Raw genomic sequence first — 26,281 nt, forward strand, 5'->3', positions numbered from 1 at the left:
GGTCAAGGTTCTCGTGGGAAACAATAACACCCTCAGTCGCCCTTGACGTCCGCCGAAGGAAACAAGCGCGTGCTATTAAGACGGTTCCCGCAGAATAAATCGAAATCACAAATTTAATTAGATAATTTAATGTAATCCGGTGGATGGAAAGGAAAGCTAAGTTACAACAAAAAATCTCTTTTCAGACATTTCCTCGTAACTTAAAAAATAAAAAAATGGATAGTTTTCCAGTCATGTTTCATGAGTTAGTGACATCATTAATATGTTAGTTTATAATTTATTGTTATTTGACTTTGCAAAAAATGTTGAGGATTTAATTTCATTTTGGTATTTGCAATGAGCGAAATTTTGTCACTAGTTTATGCTACAGACATTGTTTGCCGCGTTATATTGCTTCACTTACGCTATTTAAAAAATCATTCGTATTCGCACTCTAATAAAATCATATTCCCAGGACATTTATACCCAAACTAAAACTAATTTGATATTACAACACAAAAAGGATAGTCACGATTTAATGCTGGCTAACTGCATTTTGCAATTGAATGCAAACATGAAAATGTGTATCTCATGAATGACAATTCAATGGTGGATTTTTCAGAGAAGTCAAAATGGAGGTAATTTTTAAATGGATCCTAATTTTTGATGGCTAAAAAAACTAGGGTAAGTAGATTCCAATTTTTTTCGATTCCGGTTCGAATTCCGAAACTTTCAAATCGATTCCCGATTACATTGATACTTATTTATACTAACAGGTGGGATATTGATTTTTCAGTAGCACTGCTGTCATAAATATTTAACAATTGAATGGAATAAAATATCGAAGACAATTTAGTGACCCAAAAAAGTATATTTATTAAAAATAGCTAATTAGTATTATACTAGTATATCATCAGTTTCATAAAATAATAAACACCTTCACTGTTTCATACATTAATTGTTAACTTAATGAGGTACATTGCACAAAGGCTCAGGTGAGTGGCGGTCTTTATGCCCCAAGCTTTCAGTCTATTTTCAAAATATTTATATTCCTGGAATCGATGGGATCATAATCGAATTTAGGTGATCGATTCTCGATCCCGATTCCGTGCTCGAGAATCGTTGGAATCGAGAATCGACATTTAGATTCGACTCATCCCTTCTATAAAACAAGAGAATCCTCAAGTCGGCCCCTAAATGTATTGTCCCCCACCGCGCATTTTAAATGAGTTTACAAAAGACGACACTCGCGTCTCTAACGGTGGAATTGATCCGAGTTTCACGAGAAAATTATGTTTAATTAGGAGTATTAGCAAAAATTTATATACATGATGATGTGATCTATCAAAATTCATAACTTTTCAATGCCATACCTCGAATCTGCAAAAAAACATACTGCAAAATACTGGGAGAAAGTGAGTTTGGACGGCGAAGGCGATGAGGAAGAAGGAATTAGGGCTTCGGAAATTCGTTTTTCTTTTCTTTTTATTCAAGGCCAGGAAACCGGAAACGGATTCAGTTCCCGAGCCACGAATATTGTAAAAAGGGATCCTCAAGTCAGTCTCCGAATGTGTAGTCACCTAACGCGCATTTAAGTGGGTTTAAAACAGTTGCTAATCGCGTCGCTGACGGAAAAATTGATCTGAGTTTCACGGGGAAATATGGCGTAATTAGATGTACTAACCGAAATTTATATGTATGACGGTGTGATCTATCAAAATCATAATATTCAGTTCCCGAGCCACGAATATTACAAAAGATGATCCTCAAGTAGGCCTCTAAATGTGTTGTCACCCACCGCGCCTTTAAATGGGTTTACAAAAGTCGCCACTCTCGTCGCTGCCTGACAAATTGATCCGAGTTTCAAGGGGAATTAAGGTATGATTAGGGGTATTAACCAAAATTCAAACACATTATAGCGTGATCTATCGAATTCATTGCTTTTCAAAGCTATGCCTCGCAATGACAAACATTATACTGCAAAATATTAGAAAAAAGTCGATCGCATTGCCGCAGTCATCACAGCGTCGCGGACATTTTTGAAAAACGCGACCAACGTGCCAACAGAAATCAACCTTCTGTGGGATGGAATTGGGCCTCCCATATGTAGTCCCCTTGGGTGCTCCGATGATTCGACTATCTCACTTGTTCTCCTAGATTCAAAGAGGCGACCGAGCATTCGACTTCCTTGGTCCCGACACCACCGCGGTCTCCACTTTTCGGCACCCCCTCCCCTCTCCAGCCGCGTTTGTTGGTGAGGGGGAAGGGGTGGTAGGGGGGGTGCGCGCGCCTCATCCCCACCCCCGTTCGACGCAACAGGGGGAGCCAGGAGTGACTCGTCCGAGAGTCAGTCGGTGTGAAGACGCCGGACGATCGTCTGTTGGTTCCATCTACCGCGCCGGATATATATCAAGACGCGCGCCCGTCCCGCGGTCGTCCCTGCACCCGAGAAAGTGGGAGCATTTGAAAGCAGAGGTGAGTACTCGCAACAGGGCTCGTTCCCAATTATTTTCATTATTATCATCGATTGTGATGGAGTTTGAAATTATATAAACCCGTATTTTTAATTTTCTCGATCCGACACCTATTTATCGAGTTATTCGCGGTGTAATGTTGACGAACTATTCCTCTCGCTGAAAAGTTCATGACGTCAGCGACTCTTGCCGAGCTGTTCAACGCTACTTCTCATCCACGCGCATTCGTCTCATGTGATTCGTTGTTATTAACACCCTAAAGAGCGATTATTTCCGTCAGCATCGGGGATTTCTGAACTAATTTGAACTAGAATTTTAATGACGTCATTAACTCATGAAAAATGACGGATTTTTTTTTTATTTTAAAAATTATTTCATTAGAAAATGGCTGAATGCTGAAGACTTGATTTTCGCCATAACTTATCTTTGCCATTCATCTACCGAATTATATAATTAAAGTCGGGTCGGGTAGATAACATCCGATTTCGGAACTGAATGAATTGCCTAATTCATAGTACGTGCTTGCTACCTGCGGCGGACAGTGTTTTTTCCCGCGAGAACCTTGGCCGTAGAATGGGATTGAGCACCGAACGATCAAGACACTGTGTTGTGATTGTCTGCTTTAAATGCATGAGTTACGAAGCAACATTTCGCCAAGGAGAGTTTGAATATTGAAGGCACAGTGCTCCCTCACGAGTGGAGTTATTTTCTCTCGATTTTCACACGTGCTGCTAGTTGAAAACTTCCGTCGACTCCCCTCCGTTGAAATAACATCAATCTCACCAGTAATAATTCCAAATTCCTGAGGGTCACATTCGATGAAATTCTTACGTGGTGTCCCAACACTATGTCAGCAAACTGTGCAAAAATTCCTCGGTGAAAAAAAAAATCATCAGCCTTGATTAGAATTCGAACTCGGATCCACCAATTCCGGGTCGTGTGCTTTAACCAGTTAAGCTACCAAGGCGTCTTTCCCCTCTGTGGAAAAGCAGTCGACCGGAAATCATTCGATCAGGGATCGAATCCTGATCAAGGCGAATGAATTTTTTTCTCCGTGGAATTTTCGTACAATTTGTGCATTGCGGGTGACTCCTTAAAGTTTTCTCAGTGGCTAGCCTCGGTATACTTAAACTACGTCAACAAATTCAAAATACAAAAGACGCAATTTCTGCTATGTAGCCGCTCTGAAAAGTTCGCGTCTGGCACTACCAACTAACAAAATATTTTACAACTATGATGAGGCCACTCCTGATGCACGGATACCCCGCCTGGGGCTCGATAGCAAAGAGTAATCTAGAGCAATGCTCGGACAATCACGGGTGCCCTCTGGTTCGTCCATGGCATCAACAGTGTCGGTATCGGAGGTGGCGGGGTGCAATCCTAGCCTGCAGAACCGAAGGTCGCAGGTTCGAGTCCCACCTGAGTATCCTGCACCTTTTTAGGGCATGGATTGTTTATACAGTCCATTTTATTTGTTGTAGCTCTCCCGGTATAAAGGCCTATTAGTGATGTTTTCGGGGTGATCAGTATAAAGAAATAATTAAAATCCATTAGTATCTCAAAATAAAATCACTTATGGCCAGTTTACACGATAAATTGGCACCTACGAGTTTATGTCTGATTGCGTGAACGATTTTTGTGGACCGGAACGGAACATGAATTAATGCATGTACTAAATTGGAACAGGTTCTATTTTCTGTTGATGCATTAGCTCAAGTAAGGTAATGGTAAAGGTGTATTTTGGCGTCCATTCTCGCGTTCAAATATATAAACATTCACTCGCTCGTGCACCGTGAACACAGGCCTTTCCACAATGTCTTAACGACTTAGCCAAATCTTTCGAACACTCACTTCGCAGAACACAAAATCCACTCATGACCCCTTCTGGAATTACAACGTAATTACACTTCAAACGCATTAGACGGATGAGAGTGATAACACACCCAATATAGTAATGCATATGCAATAGCCAAATACAAATAATGCCGCCATAAACATAATATACAAACTGTACTGCGATCACTAGAATTTGCTGAACATTGACAAAAATATTTACATAAGTGCGTTGCGTTAAGCTTTCGCTATCTTAATGTTTTCAGGCTCTACAGAGTGATACCTCCTCAACATTTGCCTGTACCTCAAGTATAAAATTTAACCCGCGAGAAAAAACTGAGGCAAAATATTGATGCTTCTGTGGCTAGGAATTTCCGACAGAATTTTTTGCTCGCCTCTTTTAAATTTCAAAACTGAGGGAAAGTCATACGCCATATCGTCAAGTACTTCCGCACATTACTTTAACCATGAGGACTCATTACTTCCGCAAGACTTGTCATATTTTACTCGATTTCCTAGAGTAATACTTGTTTAAAACTGATTGTATCATCTTAATACATATTTCGGAGTATGCATATTAAAGATTAGCCATCATTTACATGTATCTCGCTTATAAAACGTGAGGAAATACTAAGGTGAATATTCAAATTTCAGATGCCGGTAGATTTTGACAGGGGTATTTAGGCATGTCAGAAAATTTTTAAGGCATGAGGATGTAAGTTTTGAGTGAGTGAACCGTCAAGGAAAAAACTGGTCGAGCGGGAGTGATGCCTGACCGTAAGGACTGACAAGCAATTAAGTGAGGCTGAGTTCGAATCATCGGTTACTGGGCTACCAATTTGGTTTCAATCTTTCATCAGCATAATTTTGCTCTCACTCTGAAAATGAAAATCTTTCTCGGGAATCAGACCGCAGATTATATATTTTATTCTAATCTCGGATTCCAATATTGCGCGATATTTTTACTTTTATTCATTAGTTGACTTACCAATTTTTTTGGTGCTAACATCTTTCATCAGTATCGCTGTAGTCTCGGTCTAAAAATACTCATCTCACTCAGGAATCAGACCGAAAAGTCTGTATAATAGTTGTTATACTAATGATGGATTTCTCTATTGAGCGTTTTAATTGACTTATAATCCATTCTTAAAACAAACTCAAAAACCTAAACACCCGTCGAAGCCCACCCTGGTGGGATTAGAACCCGCGTCTTTCAGTTTAGCACTAAGGTTCTTCAACCTCGCCGCCGTTAATTGTTGAAAGCCAGGATATCACTTATGCGTCAAAAATAATAGGATTCGATGAGAATAATCCGGAGAAAAAGACTACAAAAGAAAACGTACAAAATATTGTAATGGCGGAAAGTATCGTGATTCAACTAATGAGATATATAGGAAATACTTTTTTCGGTCTACTTTTGTGGTAGCTTTTGATGCTCATCTAGAAACAAAAGGTATAATTTATAGGCGTATTTAGGATTTCTTTTCACGTTGGTTCCTTGAGAACTTATGGGCGCTCTCTATAAATTAGACCCTTATATGTTTGGTTATTATGCAAGTGACCCAATGAATATAAACTAATAAAAAAATAATGAATCCATTATTCTTAGAATATGTAGGGCGTGAGATTTTAATATCTACGATAAAGAAGTTATAGCTTTGCCTATTTATTTTCGATTAGATGTTTACTTTTTATGCTTGATAGTTTGTGTTTCCAAGGTTACCTACTTTTGCGCCCCTTGAAGGGTGGGTGAGGTGCGCCCCGTGTGGGTGAGGCAGTACCCAAGATGGGTACAGTAGACACGCCTATCTTAGTAATACTGTAAACTAATGAAATAAGAACTCACCCGGGTTCTGGCAACTCAGTGGCATTCTATGGGCGCATGGTAGACTACCGGTATTGCCTTCAGACAATTTAATGGTTAGGTCAAGATAGGAAACGGTTAAAACTATTTAATTATGACATTCGTGAAGAATGGGTTAGTGTTGTGTACCTTGTTTCTCATTCTCATCATTCATAAATGATAGAAAATTGTTACCTAGTTATCTGAAGAAGAAGGTAATGGTGCGAGTCGTTCGAAAGAAAATGAGCAAGAAATTAAAAAGACGTTATTTTACTTAAATAAATATTTTTCTGTCTTGTGCGCTTTCGAGGTGAAAACAAAGCAATAATATGGAATCAAATTAAATAAATGTGCTTCTTTACTACGTAATAATCGGGTTGAGGTGGTAACAGACAGAAATTTTTCTCATTTTATCGAAGAATTGGAATAGCATGGATCGAAGATTGGTTAATACGCAAAAAATACAAATTTTATTCCCACTTGAATTTTCGAGGTGCAACAGGTGTACTGTTTTTCGAGCGAATAAAATTCCAACTGCCCGTAATGATCAGTTAGGGGTAGTTAAAGGTGGTTTTTTTTCTCGTCCCATTGGATAATTGGATTAACATGGATCAAGGAGGGAATATTTCACCCAATTCCGCGAGATATCGGATTACCAAACGTAATTGGAAAGTTGAAATAGGCGGTATCAAATTAAATTAACCGGGCGCGCGATAAAAATACGCGTAAAAAGATATCTTCAGCTTTCCTGACGCCATCTCACTTTCAAAATGGTCTCTGAAAATGAAAAATTTATTTTAAAAACAACTATTCACTTGAGGTCATTTACTTTCTTTTCTACATCCATGAATGGTGATTTAAAATTATTGTTCCGAGGTCACTTTTCAACCCGGGAAAGGGTTAAGCGCGAAGCATTTATGTAATGAAAGTTTCGAAATCTTAGTGACAAAGACTCAGTTACGTTGAGCTGAAGGAGTTGAGGTTAATCGAAATATATCTAAGTGGATATTTTGTAGATAGTTCCTGATAAAATAAAGAAACCTCTTGCTAATGCTTTGTTACATTTATATTTGGATCTTCAGGGATGAGGTATTTTTTTTAGCAATACACTTATATGAAAGCAGTAAAAAAAATCACCGCCAGCTTGACATTTTGATTGATTACCCATCCTCAAAATAACAACAAATATATATTAATAAAAAAAAGGGTGGAGAAATCGTCCTCGTAACTGAAATACTACATAAAATCCTTGCAGCCATCCACATTGTGCTTAGTGTGGTCGACTCGATGCTGAAAAGTTAGAAATTTTCGCAAACCCACGGTGACACTCACGTCACTCTGAAGGACTCCTTGATAATTACGCGACATTTTCGATCCACTATTTCTGTCATCCCGTCTGTCTGATCTTTTATTCCGTTACGAAAATACTCGCTTCAAACCTCCGCTACCGCCTTATCATTTTCAGATTATATCGAAAGAATCACTGTCAACATTTGACTGAATCTAAAAAATGAAATTTCTTCTTCAGCATGAGATAAAATTTTTAAAATCGAGATTTTGGCAAATTATTCTGTACGCGGCGCAAATTCTTGAAAATGATAGCGTAATTTACACCTAGGATGAATTGGCTCAACCGGCATCTGATTCAAGATCTTCCAATTACCAGACAAGTAGACAACTAAGCCATACTAGAGGATTATTTCATGACAAATTTTACCTTTGATTCACACAACTTTGCTTCCGTGCGCATGTCAGCATACAATGGGACTTTTCATAGAATGGGGTACTCTAGATGTTGGCGTAAGTTTTAAATGCATCAAGTTTTATTCACAGCAAATTAATTACTCTTAACCTGGCCTAACTGTGGATTTGTTCACAGCAACTTAACTACACTTAACCTGGCCTGTAGAGATAAAGACTTGAAAAGGGCGCCTGTTTCTTCAGAGTAACGTACAGCGGTGTATCTCAACTTGGAGTAGTAATTTTCTAAGGGAAGAATAAATTTACCTTCCATGCAGCCGGAATTTATTGCAGCATTAGTCATTCAGTTCTCGTAACTGTTATAAAATTAGTTTATCTCAAGGTGTAGGAGGTATCACTTTACGTCAGCTCCAGATGGGTCACTAAACCGCATAAAGGAATACCATTGTTTATATCTCAGTGATTTCTATTGTTGCCTTCCATCAAATTAATGCGACCTGATGACTTCTCCATTGAGTGCAGTTCTCACTCTTTCACAGGTGGGCGCTTCCGTAAAGGTACAACGCAGGGCATATTCCTCGAGTATCTCTTTGAATAATTTCTCCTGTCTTCCTCGGGAAAATTGTATTTTCGAAGCGTTTCATTCTCGTGCCATTTTCCCGATTTTGGCCGCGATCCACTTAAAGCAGCCATACGTGGCGTGCATAAGTTTTCCCAATTTCTGGAATTGACGTCAAGTTTTTCGACTTTGGACAAACCTCACGACACATGCAACAATTTATTATGGCTGGTAAATCTGAAAGCTTACAACGGAGCTGTGCCACCCTTGCTGAAGAATCATGGCGAATTGCGAACAGCACGTATGCCATTATTAATTAACCTTAAATTTTCATTTTATCAACCCAAGCTAATATTTTAGGTAAAATGTTTTTAAACACAATATACTTATGTCTAAAAGACTAATGCATAAATATTGACACTTTATTTTTTAATTAAATTTTTTTCCTGAAATGTGTTCGACAAGAAATATAATATTTTGGTTGAATTATATGCATTACTTTATGTTCACCCCCAGCTAAAAATTTAAAAGAGTATTTCAACATTAAGTAGAGATAACCTCTTTTGGTAAATTGAAATAAAAGGTAGTTGCACTTTTCAACAATTATATAATGTGTACCAAATGGTTGTTTGGTCTGGTAAAAGATAATGGCTATGTGAGCCGAGACGCATAGTATGCATTATATAATTGTGGAAAAGTTCAACCAACTTTAATTTCAATATACAGAACTTCCGCTATATCATGCCTTAGTAGGTTGAACTCATGCAGTATTTCAATTTTTGTGATGTATTAATAATGCATGCAACGTAATTTACTACATCGGAATTGACGGCCTTCGTCGAATTATATCAACATACATCCCGCATTCGAATTAATCCCTCCAATATTCCTATATACGCATTGATTCTCTAATCATGATCATGATCATACCTACTAAGAAGGTAGCTTATTTCTAAATCACTATTTCTATCCATAAATTTAATCACTATCCCTCGGCACAATGCAGCGCCAAGGGATTTGTTTTTGTTTATAGTTATTAGATGACTGCATAGATTTACGAACGCTCTAGTCGCACATAGGTAAGTTCCGCTTTGCTAATACACCTGGAGATGTACTTGATTTACTACAAGACATATATTCTAAGAGATGCCAATGGAAGGAAAGAATACAAGAAAAAAGTCTAGGTCATACTGTAATGGTGGAAAGTATCGTGAGTAAACTAATGGCAACTGTAGAAAAAACGTTCCGGCGTAGCTTTATGGCAGGTTTTGATACTAATGTAGAAAGGAAAGGCAATATTCATAGTCTTATTTAAGATGAGGCGTGGGTTCCATGAGGACTTTATGAGCGCGATGTATAAATTTATCCCCATGTGTGCATGATTTTTAAGCGAGTGATCCGGTCAATGCAGCTTGAGGATGGACTTGAGTTAATGCATGGCATATATTGTGATACAATTCCACAGAGAAAAAAAGCATTTGCCTTGATCGGGATTTAAACCTGGATCTCACGATTTCAAGTCGAGTGCTTTTGCCAATACCGAGGCGTCTATGCCCTCCGTGGAAATTTGTGGACTATACCGGACAAGATTGTGTGGACTACTGACCATATTTTGATACTAGCAGTCCAATTACATCGACAGTAGCACAAGATAATCAGCAACCACACCAGTCCACTAAGCCGCCTCGTTAGATTAACTAGCTGAAGCACTCATCAGGAAATCTGGTTCGAATCCCGGTCAAAGTGAATAATTTTTTGCATTGGAATTTTCGCACAATAGGGTGGTTTCCTTTTATTTTTTTATTGCCTAAATCAAAAGATTATTACTCCTGGAGTACGCATTTCACGCTTTTATATTTTTGAATCACAATATCTATTTTTCGCTATTAAATTAAAAGTGAAAATTTTCAAGCGCGCGAAAACGCGACGGCTAAGTATGAATGCTGGGAAAACCCCGTGTGACGTCATTCTGGTTCCCGCAGTCGCCGTTTGAGGTGACCTTGGGACGAGGCTTTGAGTGTTGATACGATGCAGGCTGCTAGCAGGTAGCAGAGTACCCTGCTAGCTGTTAGCGCTTTGCTTAAATAAGGATTATTAATGCCTTATCAAACGAAGGAAACTTTCCGAACAGGCAGTTTTAATAGGTGATTATTAAGACATATTTCCCTGAGCTCTGTGCTTCATGCATGCATTGGTAATCTCAGATGATGTAAAACTCCTATCTACTCGTATAGAAACTAGGTCCCTGTGACGTCACGTGGAGTGGCATTGCATGGGCGCCAATCTGGCCTTTTTCAAATGCGGTTAAAATTGACCATTGCCATTCGTCTAAACTGGGAATTATAAAACCAAATAATTTGTATATTATGAATACACTAATGGTGGGTAACGAATCGCAATCAATGCGTTTCGTTTTCTTTGATGAAGGAAACTACCCTATTAATGTATTGCGGGTGACTCGGCAAAATTTTCACCGTGAATAGCTCCGGTATACTTAAATTTGAATGGCATATACTTATGTGGTATATTAACCGTGTGATTCGGCCTTCTTCGTGACTTGTCTTTTCCGCTGTGGAGCACAGGGTCTCTCAAAATGTCCTTGACGGATGACATCCTTGAGGATCCTCCCAAGTGGATTGTTAAAAGATTGTTCTTAGTTCACGATTTACATCGGACTTCTCACTTTCCTGGGAAAGAGTCACTTCTATCCCTTTTGGGCCATTCCAACCGCTGGGCCGTTGGTCGTATGCTGTGCGTGTGTGTGTGGTAGAGGAGGAACATTGACGAAGGATAGGAGGAAGAGAGAGCGATAAATCTCTTTTCGGCAAGTGCCTCGGCGTACACATCGTTTCCTGCCTGTTGCTTGTTTTCCCGCCGAGTGTGGGAAGCCACCTATATTTAGAGGGCCAAGTAATACCGGCCCGTTTAGCTAGGTAACCAATGCAAGATAGGAGAGAGTAGTGAAACATATCTATGGAATTTATTACCGCGTTAGTCATTCACTTGTATACACTATTTCAAAATTGGTTATCCTTAGATTGCATCCCTCACTTCTTTGCCAAAATCTTCAGAAGGAAAAAATCCCACATTGACGCAATATGTTCTCTGATGTTGCTGTTATCTCTCTCTTTATCTAACCAACAGACCCTTACACTCAAAATGGATTTCAAATTACTAAATAATACCCAAAACTCGACTACTAACTGCCCTGAACTCCTGTCTCTGTTTAATTTAGGTACCAACCAACCAAATACCAACTCCACCCATTCGCTCTCCCAATTCCATCTGTCTATTATTCCCAGGGTCTCTCTAACCAAGCGGTCACATCTATATCGCCTCACCTCCCTTCTAAACTCACTCCCATCCTCCATCCATCCTTTTTATTAGTCGTGCAACAATTTTACCATACAGGCTTTGTCCAATCTATCAACTAATTGAATGTTTTCCTTTCTCCTCCGGTTTATTCGTTGTTTATTTAAATATTTTTGTTGAAATTGTCTCATTTCATATTTTTTGAAAACTTTCACTTCAAATTGGCGTCACGGTTTGGTATTTATTTATTTTTACTTTATTCTCAAACCACCGAATACAGCTCATATTGGCAATTTTGCATTGGGGTATTCAGCAAATTTGACTACTAAACGTACACGAACAACCATGCCCTGGACAGGAGAAATCTACCCAGGCGGGACTCGAACCCGCGACCTCTTGTTTGGCAGGCGAGGACGTTACCATATGAAAAATGATTTAAATAATTAATAATTTACGAGGCATATTTTTATGTATGTCCCGTTTTTCAATATAAAAAAACATGCACTGAATAGTAGAGGTCTTCACGTTGTAGAAATCCATCTTACTGATTTGTGAATGAAAAAATTTGCTGTTTCTACAATTTGGAACTTTATTTTCCTGACTAGTTTCGATACACTGTATCATATTCATAGGACTAGCCCGACTAGCCTAAACTAGACTAAAGTTATCTAGGGCTAGTCCTATGAATATGATACAGTGTATCGAAACTAGTCAGGAAAATAAAGTTCCAAATTGTAGAAACAGCAAAGTTTTTCATTCACAAATCAATAACAAAAACAAGTTAACCTTTTGTAATAATTTTATATTTGTATAAGAGTCCACACTTAAGGCTTCTTTTACATTTACGTTACGTTTAAGACGTTATTTACATTAATTTTAAGACACTTATCATATCTAACAATAAGGTTTTTTATGACTAAGAAAAATTTAACAATAAATAAAAAATAGCGCTCAAGGAAAAAAAGCTTCATAGCTTCGGGGCGTTGATGGAAAAAAATTAGCTTGGGCTCAATGCCATATATCATTCTACTGATGAACTACAACAGCAAACTGCCGAACACAAAGTATTGGGATCGAGAGGATTTTTTTCTCAGCCGCATTCATATCTCTTCAGGCGTTTACTACTCGGCACCACATTATATCCACGTTATTTTTTGCACGAGGGTGTCTTCTTCCATGATCTTTGGTATGAATTAAAAAGATACGGATAAAATGTACCTGAAACACTTAAAGGGGATCGGGTTGGTGCGGTGGCTAGAGTATTGGCTTCCCACCCAGCGGGCTCGGGATCAAATCCCGGCGGTGGAAGAGAATTCTCAGAGACTACCCGATCCCTGCTCGAATGTTGTATGGAGAACATTTCAAGTGCAACACTCCGTCCGTCGGATGGGACGTTAAGCCATGGTCCCCTTGGCGCCTTTCGTTAAGAGCAGGCTAATGCCGACGCCAGGTTTCTCTCCACCCTTCATTACCTACCTCTCCCTCATGGCGCAAATGACCTCAGCTGTCGGTCGCCTCCCCCAAATAGAATACCATGCTTAAACAAATGACCTTTCATAAAAATTCACGCTAATTTTCCCGACGATTCAAAATCTATCAAACCCCACGCTATTTTTTTGGTGAGGATTCCGCCAGTATCTGCGTTCAAGTTTCCTTTGAATGCCGCCATTGACGTTTGGGTAGTGGAATATCAAGCCATGTGTTCCGCACTGATAAATTATTGACATTTTTTTGTATTAACCGGCTTCTAAGCGTACCTCCTCCCCTCAACCACCCTCGAATTAAGACCATTCTCCACATGAAGCCCCCCAAATATTTTTCAGACTACAGCCTTGGCGGCAACCGCCTTCCTGCAAACCTGGTTTGCATAAAAATGGTTGCGGTTTCTATAAATAATTATTTTCTTCTCACACGTAGTTTTATCGCAGCTGTTTTGGAAAGTTACGCCATGAAAATATTTTTGTCTTACCTTGTCTTCTTGGGCCCACTTCAATACAATTGAATAAATGTGGTTTATTCTACATCAACTTGGACAAAACCGTTGAGCGCTCAGATTTTGGCGAAAATTGGTATTCATGTTTCCCTCGTCCAGTAAAAATATCTAATCGATTTTTTTGCGAGAATCGAAAAATAATAACTAAATAACGAGTATTTTTAAAATGCGTATATTTTCACGTACACAAATTTTTCATCGTCACATTTTTCGGGAAGGCATGAACATAAATAGATACTTGACGACTAATTTCATTGCTAAATTATTTCAATAAGCTTTAACAATAGCCACATTTTGTTAATTATAATACATCGAAACTTGAAAAAATAATACTCAAGCACTAAGTTTATTGCTATTTTAAATATTTTTTGCACATAATAATTTGGTTGGTTACATTACGAATTTCATATGTAAAAATTTGGGTAGATGTTTTCCTTCTTAAAGTAGAATAGAATTAATGTTTCGGTACAAAGCTCGTTCGTAGACCATTTACGAAGCTCTTCTTATTTTCATCTTTCCTCTTAATTTATGAATTTCTACATCCGCATAGCACTTACTCATATCAGTCAAAAGAAATTAGAGTATTCTCAGTATTTCAGAAACCCATCAAATGAGCAAATGTTAAACTGTAGAACTAGCTTTCTTTCGTCCGAGATAGTGTGAGATAATGTGTACACTGCTAACAGCACTTCCGATCATGGAAAACTACTCGAATTTCCCATGCTTGTGGCTGTTGTCGTCGTTACCGATGTTTTCGATTGTGGATTCGAGAAGGATGAAACTTAAGTCGAGCTCGTCAACCAATCCCCCTGGATGCACAATCCACAGACAGAACACCTGACAACACATTCTTATTTCAGATATTTCCTGGAAAGAAGCCGGATGTTGCTATCCTAGGAATCAGAGGACGCCGATAAATCAATCGTAAAATATAACTTGCATGAGCGCTTGAAATTAATTACCCACAACATGGTTTAAAGTGTTGGTTGGAGGCTTTATACTTTCGTAGATAAGTTAATGACGTAATTGACTCTTCACTAACTCATGACTAACTATGTGGTATTCCATCATGAGTTTTCTTGGAAATTACACCATTACTTATACCACTTCTTTTTTAGAGAGCGCGACCCGGGTTTCGATAAATTGTCATCATCTTCAGGCGCAAATGATGATCTATTTATCTTAATCGTGTTATCTAGTTACCTGATAAATTTTAAAACGGACGCCAGAATAGGGGAAAAGGATGGGTAAAGATATTCATTTATCAGAGTGCTGTCCTGGCTTTCAATAATTTTTTAAATTTCTAACTGGTCTCTCGAATCCAATTCAAGACGGTCATTGCATAATTTTAAAATATTCATTTTAAAATCGCTCCTATGGCAGCTGCATATTAAGTGTTTAGCAAAATAACTTTTTTCATCTTTTTTATTTTTGTAAGCACTTAAATGTTCTTTCTTCCTGACTTCACAGCTTCTTCCTGTCTGCCCCACGTACATTGCAATCGCTGCATTTCAATGAATACACTCCACATCTATCCAATTGGTCCATCTGAGCCTTACATTTAACAATCAGTCTGCTCAGAGTGGCATAAGGTTGAAAAGCCGTGCGGAATTTGTCCTTAGGTAAATGATGAGCCATTTTCAGAGAAAGTGCATCGAGGTACGTCACTGTGCACCACTGCTTCTTTTTATCCTCGTCCGCCGAAAACATTTGGTCGATAGCCAATCTTCTCTGTTTTTTTAAAATCAGTATGTCTATTAAATTTTGGGAATTAGCGTTGGCTAAAGCAATTATGGCTTATGGATTTTCATTCCATGATTAATCGCCTTTTAAGCATACCACTATCAAAAGAAGACTTTAAGAAAGAAATCATCACCATTAAACACACCAGTTTGGTGCACCTGGTGCTGGTAGCTGGTAAAATTCCACACAAACTATTTACATAAACACCGACCATGGTTTCAACATATCGAGACAATATCACCATCAATACCTTGATAGTGAAATTATGCGTTGAAACTATTGTCGCTGGTTAATAAAAGTTTTGTGTGGAATTTTACTAGCTTTCTTTTTTCAATATAGGCATCCAGAATGCTCACAAAGTAAAGCCAGACGTTATTTCATTCCTGCTGTAGAGTATTGAAATTAAAATGAATAGTCAGTACGGTATCATTGTCCATTGAATCGTTAGTGAGCGACATTGGAATTTGAAGAGGTCGAATTAAAATGTGTGGTATTCCCGAGATTTGATATTAAGGAGGTTTGTTTGTGAGACAAAGTGTGCGTCATTTCCAAAAAAAAGGGTCAAGACATGTTATTTATTGTACCTTATCTACTAACAGTCGCAAGTAAGCTATCCTTGCTATAATAAATGTAACTTGAATATGAATATTTGCCTTTTTAACACTGGTAATACCGTGGTTGGTCAGCCACCTAGAAGAATTAAGATCCGTCATTTTGTGTTGCACCATATAATTATACTATTTATGTTTTTCTGATCATTCCCGTTTAACTTTTCTCTTATCTTCATTTAAATCATAAATGATAGTTTATAAAGTATAATTTTTACGTGAAAAATGTTTCATTGAACAGTACCTATTTTCTAACTTCAGAAAAACTTTTTTTTGCTTTGTTTACTTATAGCAATTCGTCCTTATGCTCTATTCATCCAAATATCTTATAGAATCTTGTTAAATATAAAATAACCTTAATTTTATAGCAGATAAATAAAAATAGTTAGCGCTTTACCATTTTCATGTTTGACACTAATGCTCAATGGTCGCAGATGGTTGGTTACTCCACTTCATAAACTCTGTGCAACTAAATGCTGATTATGGAAAAATAGTTGGCAATAAATGTTGGAATTGTAACCTTGAGAGTAATGGCTATCCGCCAATTAACGGGTTCGGTCCTTCAAGAGTTAAAGAGGTTTTATTGGAAGTTTTGGCCAGAGAAAATGTTGATTTCTGCTAGAAAGTATATGTCATTTTGATAGAAAACTGACATAATTTCGAAGTTTGATGAACTTTAAGAATCAAAGCGGCCATAAAATGTTGGCTCATTTGCGGAGATGAAGGCTGTAGAAGAAATCAAATTAAGTCAGTTACAAGAAAATGTTAAACAACACCTCTTTGTTCTTACCACGCAGCTTTTTTTAGTTTCAGTACTTAGTCGGCTACCCCCTTGAAAATGATGCAATGTCGTAGAAATAGGTTTCTAAAATCATATAAATCCCATCTTGCTGTAAATGATTACATCCTTTTTCACAATATCTGGAGAAAAGGGTAGTGGAGGCCTTCCCATTGTGATGCTCGGCAGTGTTTTCCCTAAAGAATGGGAAGGTTTCCGCCCACGCACCTCAAATAACACCTTTAAGATGCGGTCTCACCAAATTCACTTCATAAATAAATATACATCCCAATATAAACACAGATTGAGTTTTGCGTGTACCCGTTCGGCACAGACCGCACTCCTCTGCTCTTCTGTTTTCCCTTTGTGGCGGAGCGCATACTTCATTTGCTCGTACGAAAACCAACTGTCTCTCTAGACGCGCGTATTGGGAGAGTATAAGAGACATCTTCCATCGAATGCAAAATACGACCCACCCAGACTCACGAGCGAGAGTGTGACTTCAGTCGACCGTATCTATAGTTTTGGCGATTATTTACACAATTTTTGGACCGAAATGATGGTTTCACGTCACCTGGTGCACGCTGGGCTTCGAAAAGTGCTTGTTTAGAGATTGAAGCTTTTTACGCTTCGAATATTTAACCATGTAAACAGTACATGCGTAGCTAGGGCAAAATGTTGGTCCCCACGTAAAAAATTTGTTCTAAGGAATATCTCCGGCTTACGCCACATGAGTCGCGCTGTACAATGTATGCACAACTCGAAATAACTCGCTAAAAATAATGTCATGAATGAGGTCTTTCATGTGTGTATATTTTTTTTATAAACTGCGTGACGTCAGTAGACCGGTTTGATGTTGGGAACTACTACCACAATGGTAAATTGCAGAAAGGGGAATATCTGTTTTAGAGTTTGATCGAAGGATTGCTGCTTCGATCATTTGCATAAACAGATATACTCCTTATACACTTCGAGACAGTAGTTCCAATATTAACCCGGATCACTGGCATCACACTGTTTACGTTAGGAACAGTTGAGCCCTTTCATGACACGTTTTTTTAAGCATATTATTCGGTGGGTGACGCGTTCGCATCTCAACTCTAGGCCAAAGACGTTAGTAGTCCAAGGCAAGCTGCCAATGAAAAATGAACTCATAACTACTCATGAAAAATTTGGGATGCTGGGACCAATGTTGTGCCATAGCAACGCTTCTACTGTTTGCGTGAAAAAAAAGCCTAAAGAGCAAGCCCGGAAAACGGGAATGCAGTGGCGGACGGGCAGGTTGTAACCATAGCCACCGAAATACTCAATATATGGGTATTTAGATCGTTGATACCGTGCTGGGTACTGGTGGATGCGCCCTTGTCGGCCGAAGAACTAGGATTGACTGCCGGCCCTTCTGGCCTTCGCCCTCTGGCAATCGCCCTCAACTTCCAGCGGCAGGCGAAGGATACATATCTTCTGGCCATTAATGACCTACCTCCTCGACGGTCTTCTCTTCTTTTTCTCCGGCGATTGAGCTGTCTCCTGGCGAGAGAGACCCCCAATCTTCTCCAATCACTTTCATTTTGCCCAACACCCAATCGCTCGCTCCGAAATTTTCGCGTACGGCGAGAGTGGGTACGCTCCTCGTATCTCCTCTGTTTATTATTGCGTCCGTCGCCGCGAGATAGCGCCAGTGCTCTTGCATAACTTGTTGATAGCGACTCGGGCCGACAGGGAGCCGTAAATCTCGCCATTTGATTTCCCCTCTCTCTCTCGCTCTCTCCTCCGCATTAGACTGTCTGCTCGTCCGATGAAAGATATCCCCATCCCCTTCGCAAAGTGAAGGGAAACAAGCGAATACGGGGCCACGCAACGACTGCATTGATTACATCTCAAGACGGGAAGGGGTGTGGGGAGCAAATTCGGCGATGAGTAGATTGTGACGAGAGACAGAGTGAGAGAGATAACTGCCGGCCTTCGATCAAACTATCCGTAAGCGGACAATGCACCCAAGCTGCGGATACTAAAAGCGTCGCATAGCTCTGGCGAAAGTTCGCGGACCAGGAAGCCATTGAGAAGGCCCCTAACCGTCCCCAAAAAAACGGGTTTTTACCATATTTTTGGACCGACATGATATCTCGTCACCTAGTGCACGCTGAGCTTCGATACGTGCTTAAGTATAGAGAATAAAACTTTTTACGCTTCAAATATGTACTGTAATATGTAATATTAACCATGTAAACAGTAGATGCGTAGCTAGGGAAAAATGTTGGTTACCACCTGAAAAAAAATTCTCGGTATTCAATGAAATATCGGTTTTCGAAAATTTCCGAAGATCGACGATGAGTGGAAAGTGATTCATTTATCTTATACATAAAAGAGGATATCGGTTTGTCAGGCCGCTATGCATTTCCATACAGCAGCACGGGTTGCAGCAAAAGTTAGTTAGTTAGGGTATCTAATACTATCAAAGCCCGTAGGGCTACTTCTGGCTGTGTACTACGCGCCTTTTGCGTCATTGTCTCATTACCGTTTTTTTTAAGCCACGCCATGGCCATAATTTCTGTGGTTGGACATCCTGCCGTATAGGCACACCTCTTGACACGCTAGAAAGAAAAAATCCCTCAAAAGGTACTTAACTATTAATCCTCCTATTGCAAATTTTTTTGCTAGGGCATGCATTCACACGACATTGATGGTCTGCGCACGTACGGTCACATATAGCGATTGATGTTGTGGAGCGGGGTATAAGCTGAGCCCGTGCGCGGTATACGGAAATCGTTTCCTCTATTGTTTGCTGTTACATATGTATACCATCATCATACGTGCTTTGTTCCTTTACCTAAAAATCCTGTCATGTGATCACATGAATTCTAAGTTTCCCGCTTCTCTGGGTACTATCCTTACCGAACAACGTCGGGTGGTCTGCAAGTTCTCAGTGAATGCTCAACGAATTTTAAAATAGAGGATTATTCAGGCGGTCTCTAGATGCATTGTTTCCCACCGCGCATTTTAAAAAGGCTTACAGGAGTCGACCCTCGCGTGGCTGACGGGCGAAGCGATCCGAATTTCGGGAAGAAATAAGATTCAATCAGGGCTGTTAACCGAAATTTAAATACGTGATAATGCGATTTATCAAATTCATAACATTTTAATCTTCTGTCGGGCGCTATGGATCTGACACGCACAGCGCGAGTGTTTTTTTTTCATTTCTCCATTCTACTAGGCGGCTTAGACCCTTGGCGCTCGTAGTAACTGTTTGTTCTGTCATGCTCTATGCAGCCTTTTGCTTTTGCATTCATGTCGACAGATCAGTGGCGGATTATTTAGCATAGTTAAACAAAATAGAGCGGGATTGGAAAGAAATAGGTCTGGAGCTGGACACACCCTGCTACATAGGAAGGAAAGACCATACATTCAAATTAAATAAAAACAGAAAACGGAAGTGTTGAAAAAAAATCCTTCCTACATAGAGGAATACAGGAGTGGAACGACCTACCTGAAGTTATTTTTAAGATCTTCCCTGCAAATGCGAAAATTTTTAGGGAGATGTGCTCATCACTCATTGGTTAATTGCATAGTGGTTTAAAAGAGATAGTGTGAAATTGGGTCAATGTTCATTTGTTAGTTGTATTATATTAGAATGAATGTATTTAATGGATTGTTTGAAATTGGATCATTGGGAAAATGTTAATTTCTTAGTAGTATGAGATTAGAATTAATGTATTATTTTTTACCATGGGTGTCTTTTCTGTTTCTAAACTTTGTATTAGATAGGGACATTCGTTATTCATGTGTATACATCTAATGCTGCTTCGAGGAAATAGTCTACTTGCAGCTATGTGTAAAAATAAAATAAAAAAATGACAAAATAAAGAAAAATACAAGCATTTTCAGGTAAATAAGTTAGCAAAATAAAAAACGCTGATCTTATAGAATTTACATTATAAAATAAATTACATATCACAATACTTAATTGCCTAAAGAGCACGTTATATCGCACCTCTCTGGATCGGTCCGGGGCCGCACGACAGTGCGTGAAGGGGAATATAAATAGCAAATAAGACATCATTTAACCCTTAGATTGCGGGAACATTTTTATGCGTGTTGTACGCTGACTGCAGAAAAACGTTTTTAAACGTTTGACCATTGCTCGACTACCTTCTTCAGTTTCCTAACACTTTTATTGCTACCTGGGTAGAGACCAAGTGCACTTTTCCACACTGCAGCGATCGCTATTTCAGCTTAACTCTCCCTGACCTTCCCAAACATACAAAACGTTTAAAAACGTTCCCGCAACCTAAGGTTTAAACGTCCGTTTACACTAATATTGGTACTTTAAACTTTAAAGGTGTACCACTGAGCCAGGCTGAGAATTATTAATATTTTTTCACATCTCTGCCTTTCAAGTAAATTGCGCCTGAGCTCAGCAAATCAAATATTGCGCCTGACGAAAGATTCATGATATCCCTCGCCATTGCGAATACTTTATTGCAAAATATTCGAAAAAATCGGATTGCTCTGCAATCATAGCCACGATGTGGGGATTTTTGGAACCAACGAAAAAACGGTTAAACAGGCAATAAAAATCAATTTTCATTGGGATTGAATGCTGCCTTCTCTGTGTAGTATTCTTAATTTGCCGAATAGTTATTGCACTAGTGAGGAATTGCACCGGAAAGTTATGGATTCAATAGTGTTTGTCACCACGAATGTGAATTTTGGCCAAAAGTCAACATAAAAAAACGTCGTGATTTAAAATAGCGCACTTGTTAGTGATCCAAATTGAAGCTTATATTTGATAGGTAACGCTGGAGTAAGTAACAGGCGTTGGCAGTTCAGGGTAGGGAGAGCGGGCTAATTCTTTCCCTGAACCGTGTCGTACTTCGGGGATTTCTGCATGTTGGTGCCAGAAGGCTACACAAATGAGGCACACCCTTGATAATGGCGTAGTACGTGCCAAAAGCAGATGAGTGAATAAAATTGCGTTGAAATAGAAACCTTTTTAATGTTCGAGTTTGAAATATTTGGGAGCTCAATTACTCAGTGATCCATATTGAAGGTTAGTTTTGACAGGTAAGGGTAGAACTCACCCCAGAGTAAGCCACAGGCGAATATTCGTTTAGTTTTTTTTATTACTTCCCTCCACGAATGTTACAGAAAAGGATTCTCCAGAAGGATTCTATATTGTTTTCACTCAGCGCGCATTTGAATGGGTTTATAAAAAGTCTCCAATCTCGTCGCTAACATGCCGAGCGATGCGAATTTGACAGATAAAAAGCTAAAATTGGGACTGTCAATTGAAATTTATATTTGTGACGATTTAATTCATCGAGCTACGCAACTTGTTGTTCCCGCACTATTTATTCCAATTCTTCGCAATTTAGTTGCCACGAAGCCATTCGTAACTGTTTTCCGAAGTCATAATGTTTATGCCTCTAAAATGGAAGTTATTGCTGAAAATAACGCAAAAACCCGGTTTTGGGAACGTACCGTCCATATGAATAGGAGAAAACAGACGCTTTCTCAGCAATTTCTGCTCAAAGATATTTTTTTGCGGTAAGCCTCAATTCCACCTTAATGCTGAGCTTGCATCAAGAACGCATGTTATCGTCGTTATGGAGCCACCTCACTTCACCCTGAAGTCGATGGTCAGAGGTCATCTCAATAGGGTACTTTCCTTCATCAAAGAAAACGAAAGGCATTGATTGCGATTCGTTACCCACCATTAGTGTATTCATAGTATACAAATTATTTGGTTTTAGAAATCCAAGTTTAGACGAATGGCAATGGTCAATTTTATCCTCATTTGAAAAAGGCCAGATTGGCGCCCATGCGATGCCACTCCACGTGACGTCACAGGGACATAGTTTCTATACGAGTGGATAGGAGTTTTACATCGTCTGAGATTACCCATGCATGCATGAGGCACAGAGCTCAGGGAAATATGTCTTAATAATCACCTATTAAAACTGCCTATGGTCGGAAAGTTTCCTTCGTTTGATAGGGGAATAATAACCCTCATTTAAGCCAAGCGCTACCAGCTAGCAGGGTACTCTGCTACCTACCAGCATCCTGCGTCGTATCGGTGCTTAAAACCTCGCCCCAAGGTCACCTCACATGAGGCAGCGGGAACCAGAACGACGTCACACGGATTTTTCCATTATTCATACTTAGCCGTCGCGTTTTCGCGCGCTTGAAAATGTTCACTTTTCATTTAATAGCGAAAAACAGATATCGTCATTTTAAAAAATCTACGTCTAAATACGTACTCCAGAAGTAATAATCTTTCGATTAAGGCAATAAAAAAATAATAAGAAACCACCTTATTTAAGGTTTTCTCATAATCTATGGTCAAATATATCAGTCTGTGGCCACATTTAGTGGGACATGTGAAGAGCACATCGCGGCCGACTAGACTGAAAGCTTTCCTCAGCTCATAAGCACGAACATTACGATAGTGGATATTCCAGTAGGGCTCTCGATGCATTGTCACTCACCGCGCATTTGAAAGGGTTCACAAAAGTCGCCACTAGTGTCGCTGACGGGCGGAGGGATCCAAAATTGAACAAAATGAATAAGCTATGATTGGGGCAGTTAACCAAAATTATATTCGTGGTGATGTGATCTCTAAAATTTATTCCTTTTCAGTGCTACTTCTCGCGAGTTCAAGCGCAACACTGCAAATATTGTGAATAAATGGATCATGACCGCGCTGCGGACGTTCTTGAAAACCGATAATAAAATGACCGAAATGGCAACTAACTTCTGCTGGGTAAAATGAGGCATCATTTATGTAGTCCACTTGCTTTCGTCACTCAAAGTTCGAGTCAAGCTCCTCTCCACACTATCCAAGTGCTTTCTAAGCATCTCCGCTCAAAATCTACGCGGAAATGTGTGAGTGCTCTTCCTCTGACAATGGAATTGGATTCGAAGGTCTTTCAATATTGTAGAGCTGCACTTTCGGAGCCGGGATGTTCCTCTCCAAGACTAGATTTCCTGCATCTGAAGGGGATGGCATTTGGGAATGATTCAGGGGAATGGGAGGGTTGTTCGACGTGATGTGCACGACGAATCCCCGAGGGTCAGGATAGGTTCGCGAGGGTAGAGATGGAGGGAACCTCCGCGCTGTGATTTGATGGCGGCGCGGGCCATGATCAGCAAGACTTGCAAATTTCTGGTGGTTTGAGGTAGCGGAAAATGGGTTCGAGATGGTCGAGGGATTTCTCTCTAGGTTCGCCACTTTGCTTTAGCATAGTCACGAATATTACAGAGGAGGATCCTCAAGTCGGCCTCCAAATGTGTTGTTGACCACCGTGCGTTTAAATGGGTTTACAAAAGTCGCCACTCGCGTCGCTGACGGACAAATTGATCCGAGTTGAACGGGAAAGTAAGGTATAATGCGGGGCATTAACCGAAATTTATGCAAATTTTGTCGTGATCTATCAAATTAATTAGTTTTCAATTGTATTCCTCCCAAATTCCAAAAATTATGTTGCAAAATATTGGAAAAAAGTGGATCGTAATGCACTCATCACCGCGCCGCGGACATTTTTGAAAACCGATTAAAATGCGACCGAAGTGGCAACAGAAATCAGCCTTTCGTGAGATGGAATTGGGCCTCCTCTATGCAGTCCCCTTGAGCATGGTAATGCTTAGCTCAGACAGCGAACTTAAAATGGAAAAGTCGTTTAGTCGATAACTTTTGCATAATAGTTGGACCTGACCTCTGGGTTCTCTGGGGTCTGGGACCGGACCTCTGAAAGCCTTGAAGTCTAGAAGGATTTCCTCAAACCAGCGCCGGGTAATCTCATCACTAACGATAGCGGGAACGAATGTTTTCTTTCGATCGGTGATGTAAATTTCTGTCACTTATACGTTGATTTTACATTAAATGTTGCTTAAATGTCTTGAATGGAATTGGAATTTTTAACTTGAAATTATGGAATTGGAATGGATTATGGAAACTATGGAATTTTTAAATTGAAAATTTTAAAACATCCGAGACTCGTCAACTGTGACTCCTATTGACAAAGTGATACTTAGCAATTATTTCCGAAAATTTTATACCATTTGATTTGCGTTCTTGTTTTGTTTTCATTAGAGGCTGCGGTTTTCGAATCACGTATCACAGTGACCTTCAAAGACCACCACACAATCAGTGCTGCCCCTTGGGGGTTCAGAGGCTTAGTCCTGCTACTTTAAAAAGTTCACGACTAAATGCAATAAGATAGATCCACACGCTGATGTCGCTATGACTGATCCACGGGACAATAAACATGGTATTCGAGCTTTATAATTCTTTTCATTCCAAATCCAGTGATGAGAGTGGCTCTTTTTAAAAATTTTTCAAATGGATTTAGCCCTATTTTATTAATTTTAAGTTAATAGGAAAAATTACTTGGTATTTACGTCAGTTTTTGTGTATTTCAGTGCTTATAGAAGTTGTTTTACCTAAAATATTATTCAGTTTTGGGTTCGAGTCCCGGTCAGGCCGCATTTTTACCATCTGATTTCTGGCTTTTTCTATCTATCAAAGCACCGTTGTCCACGTCCTTCATCTACTATGTGTTTTTATCCCTTTCTTTCCTACCTCAAGAATTTATTTGTATCTTTGCGGTTAAGATGTCGTGTGAATGAATGAAGTAAAATATTGTTTAGTTGTAGCCATTGAGATGAGTTTCACAATATATCCGGAAACGATAGCTGAGAAGAGTTGCTATTAATTTCCTCTGGCTGATAGCTGCCATCCTTACTGAATTGTCCAGAAATTTCCCCTATTTTAGGTTCATTTACTGTACTAAATCATTTGTAAAATGTCTAAACACTGTTTTTTTTTAGCCACTATGGAATCTCTTTCGGTCGAGGAGGGTGTGACCACATTGTGCGGGATCTCGCATAGATGGCGCCAGGCGCCTCTCCAGCCGCCCTCCCACGGCCAAGTTTATACGCGCCGGATCACTATGATCTCTCTTCACTCCGTGACCTAGGCGTGAACGAGGTGAGGGCCATCCTTCGTGATTATTGGGGACACTTCCCGTGCATATCGATGAGCCTGCATCCATGGAACATCTGCGGTGCGGTCTTTCGCGATAAGAGCCTAGTGGAATGTCAAATAGCCTCTACATTAAGTTTTTTAAGAACTTCCTTTATATTTTATCGAAGTTTAGTCTCTGTGGACTTATATGTGCAGATAATAACTCAAAACTATACATTCGTGATCTAGAGTAGGGAAATGTCTCTACTTTTCTGTGAGAAATTCTGACCCACTAACCCAGAATGTGAAATATTCACGAGCCGGTGGCTGAGTGTGAGGTGAGCTCTATCCACACCTATTCTAAGCAATCTTCGGGTTGAATTACCGATTGAGTGATCTTCAAATTCGCACCAATAGATAACCTATAAGGGGAATTCAGAGTGAAATAAATATTTTGTCACTGTCCACTCCTTTAATTGGAAATAGTTACTTTAGG

The 26,281-nt window shown here is 39.5% G+C and overlaps 1 protein-coding gene across 2 annotated transcripts in view; it reads left to right on the forward strand.

Moving 5' to 3' along the window:
- The first annotated feature begins 2,348 nt into the window (after positions 1-2,348).
- The window catches only part of LOC124164141 (calcitonin gene-related peptide type 1 receptor-like), a 365,480-nt gene continuing 341,547 nt past the window's right edge, over positions 2,349-26,281 (forward strand). For both annotated transcript variants that reach the window (XM_046541332.1, XM_046541333.1), the window contains exon 1: positions 2,349-2,454. The gene's annotated coding sequence lies outside the window, so the exon portion shown is untranslated. The remainder of the gene's footprint in view (positions 2,455-26,281) is intronic.

This window comes from Ischnura elegans, chromosome 8 (genome assembly GCF_921293095.1).
Source record: "Ischnura elegans chromosome 8, ioIscEleg1.1, whole genome shotgun sequence".
Lineage (NCBI taxonomy): Eukaryota > Metazoa > Arthropoda > Insecta > Odonata > Coenagrionidae > Ischnura > Ischnura elegans.